Here is a 17,390-nt window from a genome sequence, read left to right on the forward strand (position 1 = left end):
GGCGCTCACTCCCTCCGTACGTCCGCGCTTCTTTGTCCAAGTAGACAACCTAACGCTTGGTTCCTGTATTCGTATGCACGCACTGACGGTGACACCGTAGAAGAGGAGCGTTACTTTCATAGCTGCCTGCATCACATGCCAAAAGACGTACTTTGACTGGCGAGATTTTGTCCAACTTTAATATCCTTGAATCAGAATGCTGGCCGCCTATCGCTGTCAAAGAAACATTCTGGTCACGCTTGAAGAAAAGTGGAGATATGTGCTCGTAGAAGTGCGTGTGGAACGTCAAAAAAATAATAATAAGGAGCGCTCCTGGAATACACGAGACGACATGTTGCGACAACGATTTCAGCTGATGATGATGATGATTTGGGATTTTTATGACACAGCAGCCGAGCAGGCTATAATGCGCCAATTTCAGCTAGTAATTCATCCTAGAGCCCCCAAGCTTCCAAAACGAGAACGCATAATGCTACAACCACGTAAGCAATCTTGGGTGCAAGCATCTGTGTGTCTCCCTGCCTCCGAGGGCACTTTAACGAGTGCGGTGAATAAAGAGGCTCAGCTGTGAGACGATGGCGCTCCGCCATATGCAGCACGCGTGTTATAGTAATTGCAGGCTGAGAAAGAGACCCCTGTTGCGTGTGGCCTGATACACATCGGCCACACGGACGTCCCAGATACCATCCATTTTCTGTAGGTAATATGGTTACACAGAGCGCTTAACGACCTGCATAACGGAGGCTACGGTCACGCTGTTTGGCGAGCGCTTCTAAGGTTTCAGTCATTAAAGCTCACATCGATCGCCCTACCAGAATGAGGTCGGTTCAAGTGCGCTGTCACTTACAAGTTAGAGCGGGCGCATCGTTTTGCTAAACTCTTTATGCTGGTATTGTTCTTAAGCGCAGCAACGGAATAACTATTTTTTTAGAACCTCCGTACACGCAGAGATAACTAGCGTGGAAATAATGACGTCGGTAGGTTTTTCGAAACATGACTCTGTTGAGGAAGAAAATTGTTGAACACCGTTACTCGCGTATGGTATCCGATAGGGGCCATCTTTGTCAGATTCTGCGTGACAGGTGGTTTTTGGTTTGGTATTTTGGTTACATCCAAAACTACTGTTAAAACTTGTTCTGATCAAGAGCCACCATGCGCTGCGAGAATGCAATACCAACTCGCCCAATCCTCAACTCTAGTGCGCTGGCTGATGTTTACACCCACAGACGATTCTAGACGGCTGTACTTTGAAGTGGCGCGTGCTAATAAAGAAACGCAAATGCTTCTCTTCCACAAATAGTTCAGGAATGTTATGCACACTTCTGCAGATGAAAGTTGGTGCCAGTGAGTAGCGTGGCTCTTTTTTTTAATATATGGTAATCTGGTGTTCTTTTTTCGACATTTCACCATATTTTGGAGACTTTCTTGTGCTTTGTTCCTGCCACACATGAAATGGTGGCGAGCCCGTCGGAAAAACACAGAGTAAAAAACAGGCCTCCTTTTCAAACAGTATAGCTACTGTCAAGTAGTGATTTCTTTTTGCACACCTCAAACGTTATTACATGATCTAACGGCGTATTCAACAGGAGTATCGAAAAATGCGCATTATTGCAGACCTCTGATTAATGCGACATGTTTCAGAAATGTTAGGCCCAAGTCTCATAAGCGACTTTGTTTCATTTATCGTTGTAGTCAGAATGCCAAAGTTTATATCCAAAAACTGCCACCAGAACCTAAAACACAACAAACGCATTAAAACATGGGTAACGCAATTCCAAAATGCGCAAAGCACAACGTGGGTTTCGCAGCAAGAACAACACCTGGCTTACGAATGTAATAAACGAAGGTACGTGCCGCTTCAAAAAGTATGAAACACACCAGTCCTGAGCCACGTTAACCGCATTCGCAAACAAGAGTTTGATATCACTTGTGCACACCTACAAACACCTCAATTACCGTCAGACGATTGTATGACTGGTATTCCAATGAAACACTCTAGCGTTCCAATATTTTATGAAACCCTCTTTTGGTCCAACGTAAAATTTCTGACATTCCCTGAGTGTGAGCCTTGGTTCACCATCATAGAAACACTGCCACAGAAATTCTGAGAATCATCCACTGATGCGTAAGCATTCCTTGGCTCGGCTTTTACCTCAGCGTTTTCTTACTTTTCTTGCTACCGATGTATGTCTACCCTTCGCTGATCCTTCTGTCGACTGTGATAGCCCGCATTTGTTTAGCGTTTCTACGCCTCTACCCTCTTTAACTAACTTTACTTTCCTTTGACGCCATCGCAATAACTCGTCTCGGCGCATCAGACATCTTCACGACGATAGTGCCAACTAAGCCTAACCGCTACCACAACGCGTTTTTTGCCAAACCATACCTGCCAATCAGTTATTGTTATTTTTTCATAGTTTTTATTGCATCAAACGACTATCTCAAGCCAACAGCGACATGACCAGTTTTTTTTTTTATTGAGTGTCGCTCAGTAATGATGTTTCCGATCTCCTTCAGAGCAGCACCTTGCCTCTTCTTGCTGTTGATTACCTCCTGGTTCCTGTCGCTGTTCTCCCTGTTCCTTCTTCTGACTATCGTATTTGCGACTATCATTTTATACTTCTTTATTGCATTAAATGAACATGTCCAGGTGGCGGTGGCGTGACCAGTTTCTTTTTCTTTTTATTGATTCTAAAGCTGCCAATCATTTACAGTTATACTACTATAACGATAAAATGTCTTCACTGGGCCATTGACGCACTTATTTCCCAGTTAGGGGGTGTTACGGGACAGACATGGTTTCTCCTAGGTACTCCTAGGTACGCATTAATACTGATAAACAGTTCTAACCGTCTGCTGAACTACCCCTTGGTCTCGGTGGAAAAACACTGTCCGCGGACACCGCAGTCTGCTGTGGACAGCTCAGCCAAATTTTCCAGGCGTGCGCTGCCCGCAGAGCTCGCAAGAGGAGCGTGAGTCACCACTTTCCCAAAACACTCTCTTTTCAAACAAAAGCCTTCTTCTCACCTGTTTCGAAGCTGTGGTAGCCTTGACTATGTCGTCTTATGCAAGATAGACGCCTGCTGTTGGCTGATTGCATATATTTATCAAGAAGGGTTTCTGGGTCAGTGCGCTTCTTCCTGCTTTTACTGCAAGGTTGATCCAAATTGGTCATAAAATTATGCTTCGAGGGAAATGCGTTTCAGGACAAATTGTCACCTACTACAGCAAGATTGGTTAAGGGAGCAACGAATGAAGCTCGACTATGTGTGCAGGGAATAAACATTAGGAAAAAAACGTTTCTCTTTCAAATATATCGAGACAGAGTTTGATGCATTCAACGAAAATAAAACGGGTAATCTATTTTATGTACGCGTGGCGAGAAAAGGAAAGGTAGCTCTATTTTACGTTATCATTATCAATAAGCGCCATTTCTCAGCGCCCACCATAAGAGGGGGGCGATGACGCCGCTTGCACTTACAGTGTGATGCAGCGTGCAGAAAGGGGTGCTCGTAAAGTTCAGCGCTTACAATACACCCCCTCACACGAGTTGTTTTGCATGTCGACGTTTGTCTGAAAATTTTGTCATCATTTTTTAACCTCTTCAGTCAAAAGTAGCGAGTTACGACCACCGGATAATTGTTTACTGAAGCTGTGTTTGGTGTCGCTGCGCTGGATGGCGGGCTTGGCGTCTAACGATGGGACCAGCACTCTGCATAATATACAAATTTATGCATAATTATGAAGCTTTGTGCTTTCTGAACCCTAATTTGCTCTTCCTCTCTGACATATATACCTGGCGGATTGTCGTAAAACAAAGAAATAATTTTTTTTCTTGGAAGCCCGTAATTACTAGAAAGCTATTTGGCTCAGCTTGACGCTAAGTAGGACTGGCTTTTAAAAGCACACTGCTTTGCATTTTCCTTTTTCGTTCGCTTGTTCCTTCGTTTTTCTGTTTCCCACTGTCCACAAAAGCGCCCGTTGTTCTCTCTTTCGTTTACGTAGGGCGTCCAATAAAATACGTCATCCCCGGCGACAGATAAGCTTACCGCACTTTACTTGGGATATAAAATAAAATAAATATTTACCATCAGCCTCCCTCTATCCCATACAGAATGAACTTCAGGCCAGTTCAACCAGAATGGGGATATGAGAGTTTCCAGTATTGCATTCCCACTCTGACCGTTTTATAAGAAAAGATGAGCGCAGTACATAATGTTTCGCTCAAACAATATTTCTCTCAACACAAAAGACAGCTGCTTATATTAGGGAGAAAAAGTCGAAGTATTTTAGCTGAAAGCAAAATACAAGAAATTGAAAACGTAGCAATTATACACTAACCAACTGAAGAGAGAAGCAGAAAGTGTAAGCTAACGTTTGACAATGAGTAAGCACTTCACTCCACATATGTAGACTGGCGCATGTCGTGAAGGAGATATTTCAGCACTCTAGCCACCATGACAAGCTCTCTTCAGCTTCTGGAGATATGTTGGTTTCATACCAAAAGAAACGAAACTTTTCGTAGTGACTCCTCCAAATGTCGGAAAGCTGCTGACAACCGATTGAAATAACAAAGCAGGAGGGTGGTGGAAACCTACGATATGTGGAGGGTACGGTAATCCACCACAGATGTTTGGATGACCACGGAAGCAACGCTGTATTTTGGCAGGCTTCACTTTTCCGATACTCTAGCGTAGCGAAAGTACGCACAGCTTGAAAAAGGTCTAGTTGGTGCAGCTTCATCGTTTTGTTGTAGGCGAGGCACTACAGGCCCGACAGCAATGGCAGTGGAGTGATGTTCCCCCGGAAAATTAGGGCGAGCTAAAGTTCTTACTATGGGGATATGGGACATGTCCCTGCACTAAGCATTGATGTGTTCCATTGCGAAGGAAGATCAACTGCTCTGCTCTGACACTTTTTCGGCGAGACATGTTCCAGCCTTCGGTTTCCTTTATTATGACCGCTATTAAACGAAAGCCCGACAACACCGTCGGTACTGCTGCCGCTGGTGCCGTGCTGTGCAGTTCACGACGCATGCACCGCGCGCGTGCAGAAGGTTTAGAGGGTTTACAGAAATGCGCGGAGTGCGTTTGGCGGCGAAGACAACGTCGCGAAGTGGACACTCCGTCAGCGCTACACTCAATCGCCTCTGTGGCGCAAGAAGGGTCGCTTTCTGCCTACCACTGCTGGGATAAGCGTTGGGAGCGCCCGCGCTGTAACCTGCACTAACGTTACTGCAGAGCTGCTGTTCGTATGCTCTTGTCTGAGCAAGAATCACGGAGCTGTCGTTGTTGACTATTTCACTGGGCGCTGATCAACTCTGACTGTTTTTCATCGGTCTCATCCAATACACCATTGAGGTGTGACGCCGGCAACGCCAGTATTAGGGCTAATGAAGCCAGTGTTGCGCGAAGCCTGGTTGCTGCCAGGGCGCCAATTGTACTACATAGTACGAGTTGGCTTACATGTTGTGTCGCGCCAACCTGTCGGGCCCACGTAAAGTTAGAACAACGTCCGAGGAACTCAAGCGCAACACTAGCCCTTGCTGTCGCTATATATGAGGGCTTCGCCTTTCGGGTGACACTGTCGCGTTATTAACGCGAAACCGCTTTGTGAACCTCTGCGTCCTTCTGGACTTTACTGACCGTGGCTTCTGGGTGCTGCTGCATGAGGCAGTGTGCTGCTGCTGTCTTGCCTAATGGTTCGTCCAGGAACAACAAATTGAATTACGTAGCCTGTGGAGCTACCGAACCTTGGTCCCCCAGCGCAGCAGCCCAGTGCTCTAACCATTGCAATAAAGACAACAACTGCAGGTATACTTCCATCACGCCAACACAAACCATCTCTTTGAGATGATAGCCTTGCCTGTTACGTTACCTACCTCGGGTGCGTGACAGCAACTGCTCGCGCACGAGAGCAAATGCGTAGGAGCAACCATTAAAAGAATTACGGGGTTTTACGTGCTAGAACCACTTTCTGATTATGAGGCACCCCGCAGTGGAGGACTCCGGAAATTTCGACCACCTGGGTTCTTTAACGTGCATCTAAATCTAAGTACACGGGTGTTTTCGCATTTCGCCCCCATCAAAATGCGGCCGCCATGGCCGGGATTCGATCCCGCGACCTCATGCTCAGCAGCCCAACACCATAGCGACTGAGCAACTGCGGCGGGGGAGCTACCATTGGACGTCTGTAATGTAGATGGTGTCATTTAGGACCAGGGGCTTTGGTAAGACCTCCAACTAGGGTGTACTAGAGTACGGTTGAGTGGAACGAGCGGCTGGGGCGGCGCATGCTTTGCAGTAAGGCGCGCGACGACAAAAAAAATATGCTGTGGCGGCGCTGCGATGGAAGTGTATTGGGCTACATCAAGGTCGCGCCGTTGCAAACTGCTGGCGGTACTTCAGGGAAGGGTCATTCGCATTACTACGCGCGCTGGTATATGCATTCAGGCCGCTCAAACAGTGTTTATAATTGAATATGACATGTATTTATGCCTTAGAATTAGATGCCCTTGTTTTTTTCTTTATTTGAATTTTTTTATTGCCACTCGGTGATTGCGCGTGCAATGCGGCCGTAGTGTCAGCTTTCACTCTGCTATGCTAATATACGGTTCCCTTTGTAGAAAACACATTTTTCTGGATCTTCAAGGAGCGTGTATATTTCGTGTGCATTTTTACGCATATAGTTTTCCATCAGTAAATCTTGCGAAACGCAGACGGCAAAACATATGTAAACTTGCTGCTTGCCGCTTGAAACAAATAAAACATATCTGCCCCCTCCGTTGCCATGTGCTCAGATTTGCGGAAAGTATTCTTATAGAAAAAGAAGAAAAAAAGCTACAGTGCAACATTCCATTAATGTTTCCGTCTTCCTTGCGTAACAGAAAGCGGAGTAATTGGTACTTGTTCTTTTATTGCGGTTGGATCTCGGGCACCGAAAAGAGTTGTATGTAGCCATTATAGTGTACATGCTAACCTTCGGCCCCTACGCCGTGTGAAATTGTTTGTCCAGTCTATGCTTAACAACAACAACGAAAAAAAAGGCAGCGCGGTAGCCTCATTAGTAGCTACATTGTGGATATGGCGTTGCGCTTCTAACTTCAAACTCACGGGTTTAAACCAGGTCGCGGAATTCGGTGGGAACGAATAGAAAAAAAAACGCTCGTGTACTTTTGTTTAGGTGCATGTTAAGGAACCAAAGATGGTGAGAACTGAACAGGGTGCTTCGTAATCACATCGCCAGAAGTAAAACGCAAGGATTTTCCCAATTAAGGAAGCAAAAAAGGACGACGTTGCTGCGTCCCTCGGCTTTGTTTCAGGGGTGTAAACGAAAGAAATTATTCTCGAGTCTCATTTCTGAGAAAAACATGTTGCGCTTATCTTATATTTCCTGGCTTAATTTATTGCTTTTCCCAACTGTACGTTCGCTCAACTAAGCAGCTTCTGTATAAACGGCTGCTTTCAGTTATCAGCCGCCCTATCATATGGAAAATAATGAAGCAATTAAAGGAACGGCATGCCTCACATACACGCAGAGATATTTGTATATCAACTGTGTTCGTTGAAGAATATAAATGCGTTATCACATTGGGCGCCCAGTTTTAATGGGCTACAGACATGGTGATACTGTCAAAAAAATCTTTCCCGTGCCTGAATCAAGTTAGCAGATTTACAGGCTGCCCCAAAACGGGGCGTTTATACGGAATGACAGCTAGGAAATCGTTCAGCAAAACTCATTAGCACCCGTGCGTTAATTCTCTCAGGAAGTGGCGCGCCTCTGCACAACAGCCACGACTCTCCAGCAGCACAATCACTCGGAATAAGAGTCCTCACTTTCAACGGCCCCTCGTCTTCGAGGCTTCAAACGTGCTTTTATGCGTTACATTCGAACAGAAATGGTTTTTGCATAAGTTTTGATAGTGAATTCTGAAGTCGAATACGATCTGAAGAGCAAACACCATTCCATTATACTATATATGTTTCTACTTCATTTCGCCTGCTAGCACGTTGAAGGAGATCGCCAGACAAGCCACGTAGATGAGATTGGTAAAGGCTTCGCAGTCTCCCCGATTCAGTCTCAGCAAACCTGCAATACATCTTCCCTAACCCGGTTGTTCAGATTAATGTCCAATAACTGCCTTGATTTCTTTTCTCGGAAAGTCGATTAGTTCACCTGCGGCTGGCGCAGCTGTTAAAAAAACACGCTTATTCCGGCGACAGTTTTCACTTTTTCAGTCAGTGCATTTAAGGTAATTGATAATTTTTATTTTACATGTATGCCTTTGATATATGTGTCTATGTACCTAGATGTTTCTAGTACCTATGTACCTATGTACCTATGTACTGATGTACCTATGTACCTAGATGTGTCGAGATTTGCCTAGAAGTGCATTCGTCACCTGCGTCTCTTCGCGCGACGCAGTTAATGAGCCTGGTTTATTTCACTAAAATATTGTTTTCTTTTATCATTGTCCCTGATCCGTATTCCACGAATAAGAAGAGCACGTAAAATGACACGACATTGACCAAATTTTCTTTCGTAGCTTCATGTCGCAGATAGGCGGCTTCTGTGGCAAAAATTACGTGTTACTCTTAGAAAACTATTAAACATAGCAGTTCGCCTGGCTGAAACTACAATTCCTACCAGGCCCGACAAGAGTCACGGGCTCACCAAAGCAAGTAAGACCACAAAAAATTTTACGACACAAACTTTCTGCGAGAAACAGTGGGTGTTCGCCAGTGTACGCGCAACGAAATCGCGATTGCTGTAGCAGACGACGCACCTGACAACGGCAGCAAAATTGAAGACGTCTTGTTGTATAACCCATGCGTCAAATGTGTACGCGTGGCAGGAAGTTGTCGATATAAATTTGCAGTTGAAAAAAAAGCACCATTATACAAGCGTACGCGTACAATCGGTCTGGGCGCCCGCCGCGAAATTGGGTTGAATCTGCCGCGAAGCGTTTCTCCACCCCCTCCACCCCAGTGCAGTTCACTCGCAGCGCCCTCGCAAAATTTTTCCACATGCGGCGCCTCAGTGGGAGTGGTCGTCCCACTCGACCATTGTCTAGTACAATGTGCTTCCCACTAACAATGCAATGCCAGGGCGTTTTACACAGGTTTCAGTACTTCTTAGGCATTTAAACAAAGCTTCGTTGCATGTATATTTAAACGAGGTGTGTTGAATTTGCCGCCATTTTTTCTTATTGTGACGGACGTTGACATGCTTGATGTTAAGCGGGATGCCGCGAACAAGCTTAGATACAGAAAACCATTTAATTTTTTAATTCCAGGCGACTGATATGTCTTTACTCTGTGACAGCAGTAAATAACTCGAGATTCGGTTTTATGTGTTTTACGAACCGTCCATTCGCTTGTCTGTCTTTCTGTGCTGAGCGATTACGGTTCAATATAACAATTCAATGGCAGTGTAAGGTGAAAGATGGCACACAAAAAATCACAAATGATCCAATCTTTTCCATCAAACATCGAGTCAGATGTCCTACCACCGTCTTATACCATGCAGTCTGTTACTCTGCCTACTTACACACACTTCCAGTTGTGGCTTTCAGTTAAGTGGAATTCTAGCCGCGTACGGCTAGAAATGAAGGCATTTCATTAGTCGATACACCTGAGTACGCCGGGCTTGTATACATACAAGATCAAAGCAACCATGGCTGCTAACAACATATTCGTTTGAAATATTTCCATATCACTGCATCACATTGTTTAAATGTTTCGTATGCACTCCAATAATGATATACGACTTGCTTACGCAGATTATTGAAAATTGTAAGGAGCTTATATAAAATCCACAGTTATTCCGTAAGCACTATGTGGAAACCAGTGGTATGCAGAACGTTTCGCACGCACGCACGCACGCACGCTGGCAGGCACGCACGCAGGCAGGCACGCACGCACGCACGCATGCATATTTTATGCGAATGAAGGATTAAGACTTGAGACTGTTTACGAAGTATATTTATAAGGTGTAGCTGCAGCGCTGGCCAGTTCAGCGACAGCCCGAGATCCAGAGCGCGTTCGTCGTGTCTTCTTCGGAGCGCCCGCGTGCATCGGCCACAAGAAACACGCAATATGCATGTAGTGCGTATATATATATAGGTCACGCTTCGCTCACGATATCACTCGTCACGTACAGCGCATACATAGACGAGGGACAAACAGGACGATGGAGACAAGCGCTGACTTCGAACTGATTTTTATTTTGAGAAACAAGCATTATATACTGAGACACCAAGACAAAAGCGCCCCCTACAAAATATCAATCCGACATGAGTATGCATTCAAAATTCATGACCTAAGATGAACGAGAGCGCATGTGTGACCTCAGCAAAAACATTTCTTTGTCTGCTAGTGCTACTGATGGCTTACTAACTGAGTCACTAGCCTCAATCAAGGTTAGTATTATCAGTGTCCCGAAGGGCACAATGTATCCTGGCTCAAGGGTTCAAATCTATTTGAATTAGTTGGCTGTATGTTTCCAAAAACCACAATCGGAATGTGAGGCACGCTGTATCGGTGGTCTCTGGTTAATTCTGACCTCCTGGGACTCCTTAACGTGCCCCTCAATCTACGTACATAAGCGTTTCTGTATTTCGGCTCCTTCGAACTGCGGCAGCCGCAATCGGGACAGAAGCCGCCTGCTCAAGCAACGCCATAGCCGCAAAGTTACTGTCGCGGCCACAGACGTGTTGATTAGAGGTGCGGCCACCTCCGTAGTGTCGCCTAGATGCTACGGAGATTTAATACGGTTTTGCGTCTGTGCGCCGTGCGTCAGTTGACCACTTGACAAATTTGCATCGTGTTTATTTTTCACAAATAGCAGAAATGTACTCTACTGGACCTTGAGCTTAGCTAACCAGTTTGTCCTCGACCGCAGTACCGCCTAGCAATGGCTTTCTCTTGCCTTCTTATGCAGCCTTTTTCCTCTACCGCCCTCCATTCAAGCATGCGATCAGCACACGAAGAGTGGCAAGTCAGGTTTTCATTCATTGCGTTACTGCGTTGGTTCTACCAATACTCTGCCTCCTCTCTCTATGTCACCTCTACTGTTGTATCTACCTTCTCAATGGACTGCCGGGCGGTAGTGGAAAGGCAACAGCTGCAGTTTCTGTAACGCTTTGGTGGGGTGTCACGAGTAATAACAGCTGTCGGGAGGGTACTGCGGTGACGCTCAGGGAACTCCAGAATGCATTGCAACGACCGTTAATGGAAAGGTGCAACCGAGTTTCTCGCGTGACCTTTCCCCTTTGCCGCGCTCCTGCCATGTAAATATACGGTTTGAACATCCCCCCAACGTGGCGTGCAAGACAAAAACAGAAGGAGTGAAAAAGTAGAAGGCAGAGACAAAGAAAGCTTCGCTCTGAACGGGTTTACGAAACAACAATAACAACGCACGCATAATCGGGTTAGGCGTACATCGAGGCAAACAAAATTAACATTAGGCATTGTTCACAAATATTTATCAATGTAATGTCTACGAAGAAATGCCGCAAAGCCCTGACGGCTAACTTATTTTTGTTGGCACACGATCGGGGCACAAGCACTGTTTGATTATTTACAAAGTCCTGTCGACTGCGCAAGATCTCTTCCAGCTTATCAGTATATGGACGCTCAACGAAGCAGTGATCAACAGAAGTCCCCGTATCATATAAACACGAAACATACAAATCCGCAGCTCTGTAGCAAAAACTGATATTGCAGTTCTGCAAATTGCAACCATTAGAACATATAAAGCGAACAAATATGGTATATGAATTTCCATACCTCGTATAATTGTTACAACGTTTATACAAAGGTTTTAAGAACGTATTACATAAAAATTAGTCGTACAGTTTAGAAGCGTGTACGTACAGAAATTTGGCTCACTTTAGACGTCTTGTTAGGTGCAGTTCATATCATTGTGATAAGGTTTTGATTACTGAGTTCAACTATAAAAATTCTGGGTCTGGCGGTCCACGAGTCAGGAACCGGAACTGCTTGGCTCTCCAGCGCTAAAAAGCAGGCGATTCTGACGTTGCGTCTGATTAGGCGCAGTGCTCCTAAAACGGGCAGCGCCCGCTCATATCTTACGCAACAGTTACTGAAGGTGGTAGTGCAACCCCGCCTTGTTAATGAAGCCCAATTCCAGCATTTGACGAGGGCACAATGGGATCACCTTGAAGCTGTTAATCTCGAGCAATGAGGGTCATCACTTGCCTTCCCCGAATCACCCCGATCGCAGCTCTCCAAGAGAATGCGCAGCTGAACACACTAGATGAGCCGATGCAGCAGCGACGTGATGCTCACAGGCTTAAGGCCAGCCTTTCACAAGCAACGTGTGCTCTCGGGGCTTATGCCTTATCGGGCTCCCTTCTATAACCACCATCGCGAGTTCTTCTTCCCTCGAGATTTGTACAGCTGAGCGATAAAAAGCCAACTGATATAGGTCACCCGACATCAACTCAAGCGGCGTCGTCTCTTCGTGACCGAATTATAGCTCCAGACGCCCATCTGGCGCCTGGCTCCATCGTGCTTTAGGTTGATGCAAGCATTCAGGACTGTGAAACGACCACTACACTTTATTGCCCTTCCGCACCTGCCCTTAACAAGACGTCCCGGTTTTAAATCCAAGACCCTCCTTCCTCCTTTTGTGCTGAGCTACTTGCTGTTCGAGGCGCGTTGTGCTCTGTGGCCGCCTTTCCCATGGTCTCCTCGGCCCGCATCATCCCGCACTGATGCCCTCCAGGTGACGCGGCTTCTGCGACGTGTCAGTCGAAGCGCTGAAATATATCAACAGATCCATATTCTGGCGGCACGCATCCCGCAGCCGATATCTGTAGAGTGGATCCCACGCTATCTACTAAGTTTCCAAAGCCGTGGGGATTCTGCGACCCGTATAGAAACCTCTCCATCGTCAATGCCTCAGCTCTTTCACCTAGATAATGCCGGCCTCCCTTTAACAAGAAAGGATCACCTCCGGCACCGCACACGTGCTCTCATGCCTCCGTGTGGGGTATACCTCACTCGCAGTCTTACCTGTGATGAGGAGGTTGCACTTCGGAGGATCCGGGTCGGGGTTGGCCTGATTCCTGCCATGACTCGGAAGTGGCCGCACTTTCGCCAGTTATATCCTCGCCCAGGGGGCACAGTCCGCATGTCGCGCAATGCTGAAGCCGACATCCACCACCTGCTATGGGTTTGCCCGGCATTGAAACCGACGAGGCTCCGGCACCTCACAATAGCGGGACTTTCACCGCATAATCCTAGCGATTACACTCTGTGGACGCAGGGACCATGTTATTATTGAGAGACAGTTACGGCACTGCACTTCTCTCTTCCTTTCTTCTAAAAATCACTACACACACACCATGTTATTGATCCCTCTTGGACTTCATTAGATCCGCAAATCTTTTTTCATTCATTTAGACATCCTTATTCACTCCCATCCCATACCCCTGTATACCCTGAGGCATTTACCCACACAATAAAAAGAAATGACTGAGTTCAAGAGTTTTCAACTTCCTAGTTTTGCTCTGAAAAATTTCGCATGTTCTAACAATTTTTCTGAAAAGTATTCACAACCTAAATAAATAAAGCGCTTACAACAGTCATTATGTTTCAATTTTTTTTTCTTCTAACTGCAACAAATTTTGTGCAGTGATAGCGAGAAAATTGATTTCTTCGTTCTGATGTATTCAGATAGGAGTCCCCGAGCTTCATTTCTAGGCCATCCGTTACTTTGCCCTTTCTCTCTATTTCACCCTAAAGTGGATACTGCTTCTACATGTTGCGTTACCCTGGAAATCTCTACAAAAGTACATTTCACCGTTGAGCACCTTTTTCTGAAGAATTCTCTTTCCATCCGTTTTTTTTTTTTTGGTATCACGCCACGGCACGAGTTCATGTGCCTTCCGTCGCTAGTCCTTGCTTCGCCGTCATAAATGCGCCTTGTCAAGCCATATTTTTTCAATACAAGAGATATTTCTAAAAGGCAGGCACGGAAGCTCTGTTCTTTCAGCCTATAATTGAATTCTAGCTAAAGAGGAGATGGGCGGCATCTTACATTCTGAAAGCGTTTTATTCGTGCGTCAGATAAGAGGCTCATCGAAAGCGAATGCTTGGCTAAGAGGTTTTAGACACGCACGTCGGCAGAAGGATTGGAGTATGAAAATTCGCGCTGTTATGGATGGTGGGCGTTTGAGAAGGCGTTTTGCATGCGCATAGGTATGCGCTTTGATACAGCATGTTCCTGTTTGTTCATTTTATCGCATTGTGTGCGTGTGCGTGCGTGTCTGCATGTGTGTGTCTGTGTGCATGTGCACGCATTTGCCTGCGTCAAATTTGGGTGGAACCAGATTCTTTTGATAAAGCCCGAGTCGCTGCAACCATTCTTTCTTTACAACACTCGCAAGCTCACTTCGGCGAACATTAGATGCATAGGCGAGTTGACATCGCACACTGCAGAATAATTGTCTAACCCAGATAGCAAACTTTGGTTTAGTCGCGTTAAGACGCGTTAGCGGTGGCGGTATTTGTAGGTGCGAAACGAGAGTCTCAAGCTGCTTGCGCGATTTTAGATCGCTATTCGTTTTCAATCACTATTTGCGCTGCTGTCAGCAGCAGTGTTTCCGGACGAGGCGAGACTGATGATAGAGAGAGGGAACTCGACTGAATCGTCCGTATGCCGCTCTTGTCACGTATAGGGATCTTCAAACAGCACTAACGTCTGAATCCGAGCTATTTTGTAAGGCAACATCTTTGCAACGAGAAACTCGAAAGACGGATCATTTTTTAAGCATTCAGGGGCCATATAAAATAAAACTCTTCGAATCTGTTTATATTTCTATCTCCTGACGTCAAACTTACGTACCTGCTAGCGCAAGCATCGGGAAGTGACCCGCCGCGTTATTTGAAGCGCTCAATCAAAAGCTCCCTTTTATTAAAGGAGGGAAATTTGCTTTCAAAACAAATACTATTGTATACCTTGACATGATTTTGTCATCTAATTGTGTGGCAAGAGGCGAGGAGAATGCAGAAGTGGGATGAGATTATGTGCAGCTGAGCTAGCACAGTGAAAGTAAATAAGCGGATAGTGCGGGTGACGTTGGCCACTGCGATTGGCCCGCTTACCCTTGCTTATCTTGATCTGGCTGGGCGGAAATTGCAGCGGCTCGCAACGTAAGGTTAATGGCACTAAAATGCATCTGCCGTGAAGAAGAGTTTGCAGAGCTTTGGTGTAGACGTTCCGAAAGGACTCGACACACTTATGCTGCCACGCAAACGCTTTTATTGCGACCAAATAAATTGTTTATCCCCAGTAGCTGCGAGTAGCCAGTGCCAGAGTGATCGCTGGGCAGACATAGAATGTCTGCTGGGCAGTTGGATCGCTGGGCAGTTGGAATGACGAGCATGGCACAGCATGACGACGACGTTATGCCAACGAATGTATAGCAGCCGCTATCTGACGACGACGGACTGACGAAGAAGGAATGACAACGACGGCGTAATCATGATCGAATGACGACAGCTAGATTACAATAGAATGAAAGCAAACAAATGACTTTGACGGAAAGAAAAAGGCGGTATGACGACGATGGCATGATGACAATGGGACGGTGTTATTGAAGTGAAGGTGAGAGTGTGTCGGCGACAGCATTGCGACCGTAATATGGCGGCGACTGTGAGGACGATGACGACGACGGCTTGATAAGAGGCGGTGGCGAAGTTAGAATTACGACGATGAAAGGCTCCCGACGGCATCATGACGGCGGTATGACAACGAACGCATTGCAACTGCACGACGACGACTCAGTCACGATGCTGGCATGAGAGTGGTATGCAGACAAAGGAATATCGACGAGCGTATGACCACGATGGCGTTACGACGACTGTATAACGAAGACTGTATGGCAATAGCGTGGCGACGACGGTAACGCGAGTTTCGTGTGGCGAAGCTGAACTCAAGGCGATGTAACAATTAGCACGCCATCCCGATGACGATATGACAACGAATGCATGGCAACAATATGACGACGATGGTGCGACGACGACAGTATGACGAAGGTCGAATGAAAAACCGAAAATGAAACGACCGCTACGTTCACAAGCACATATATCGTTGCTAACGCTAATAGACAACTTGGGTCAGCGTGTCAGCGTAGAATGCGTGACGACGGCGGCAGAACGAGTTGGATGACGAAGCTTTAATGACGGCGTTGCAATGACCTTTATGGCATCATGATCACGAGTTCATATCTTGTGGCCCAAGCTAAAAGAGAGCTTCGGCCACTGCGTTGGCATAAGAAAGTGGACGGACGGACGGACGGTCGGACGGACAGATGGACGGATGAATGGAATGATGGATGGGTGTATTTAGTATGCCTGAAGTAGTCACAGAATCTTAATGACATAAGAAGAGCAGACGCCATCCACGGTATCGGCTCGCTTTGTCTTCGTCAAGGGCTATCGAATATTTTCTATTCTTCAAGCAATGTCGCAGCACACGGCATTGCTGAAAACACCGTTATTCAGATACGCTATTGGTAATTATAAGGTGTTCATTGCTTCGCTATCTCTCTGACATTTTTCTTTCCCGTCTTCCGTTCCCCTATGCAGAGCAACAGGCCGGTATCAACGCTCCTCCAGGCGACCTCTCGACTATTTTCCCATTAAAATGTTCTGCTCATTGCGTCTGCTACATGCGACACACGCTCTCTCCGGAACTGGCCCAGTTTCATATGACACTGAATCATAAGGGTAAGCCATCACAGTAACTGCACGTTGGCGGCTGTCTAACAAAGATGGTACGACGAAGACGGAATTACGCTAATGGAATGGCGAAAGCAGTTTGACGACGATGACATGTCAACAACGGCATGGCGATCCTGAAATGACGACGCTATCAAAGGGAAAGCGGGACGGCGATGACATGAGGACAATTGGATGATGACGAGTGTAGAGGATGATGTAGGGACGACGGAAGGACGACGAACAGGACGACGAAGATGCGACGACGACGACGGAAGGACTACGACACCAGAATCGCGACGTTATTACAGCACATGCATGAGGACTGCGTGGCGACGGCGTGACGACCATAGTAGGACGAGAGTTGAACGACGAAGCTGTAGTGATAATAATCATGAGGACATATTGTTGACGGCGTAACAATTTACATAAAGTCACGATTGAGGGATGGCGATATGATTACGATGGAATGACGAAGTAGGAATGATGTTGCTAGAACGACGAAGACTGTATGACGATGACGGCTTGGCGACGTAGGACGCCGTCTGCTGTATGTCGGCGACGGCGTGCCTGTTATGGCTTTCGAGAATCGGCTGACGAAGCTGGAATGACGACGATGCAACGACCACGATGACATCA

Source organism: Dermacentor variabilis, chromosome 4 (assembly GCF_050947875.1).
Source record: "Dermacentor variabilis isolate Ectoservices chromosome 4, ASM5094787v1, whole genome shotgun sequence".
In the NCBI taxonomy this organism is placed as follows: domain Eukaryota; kingdom Metazoa; phylum Arthropoda; class Arachnida; order Ixodida; family Ixodidae; genus Dermacentor; species Dermacentor variabilis.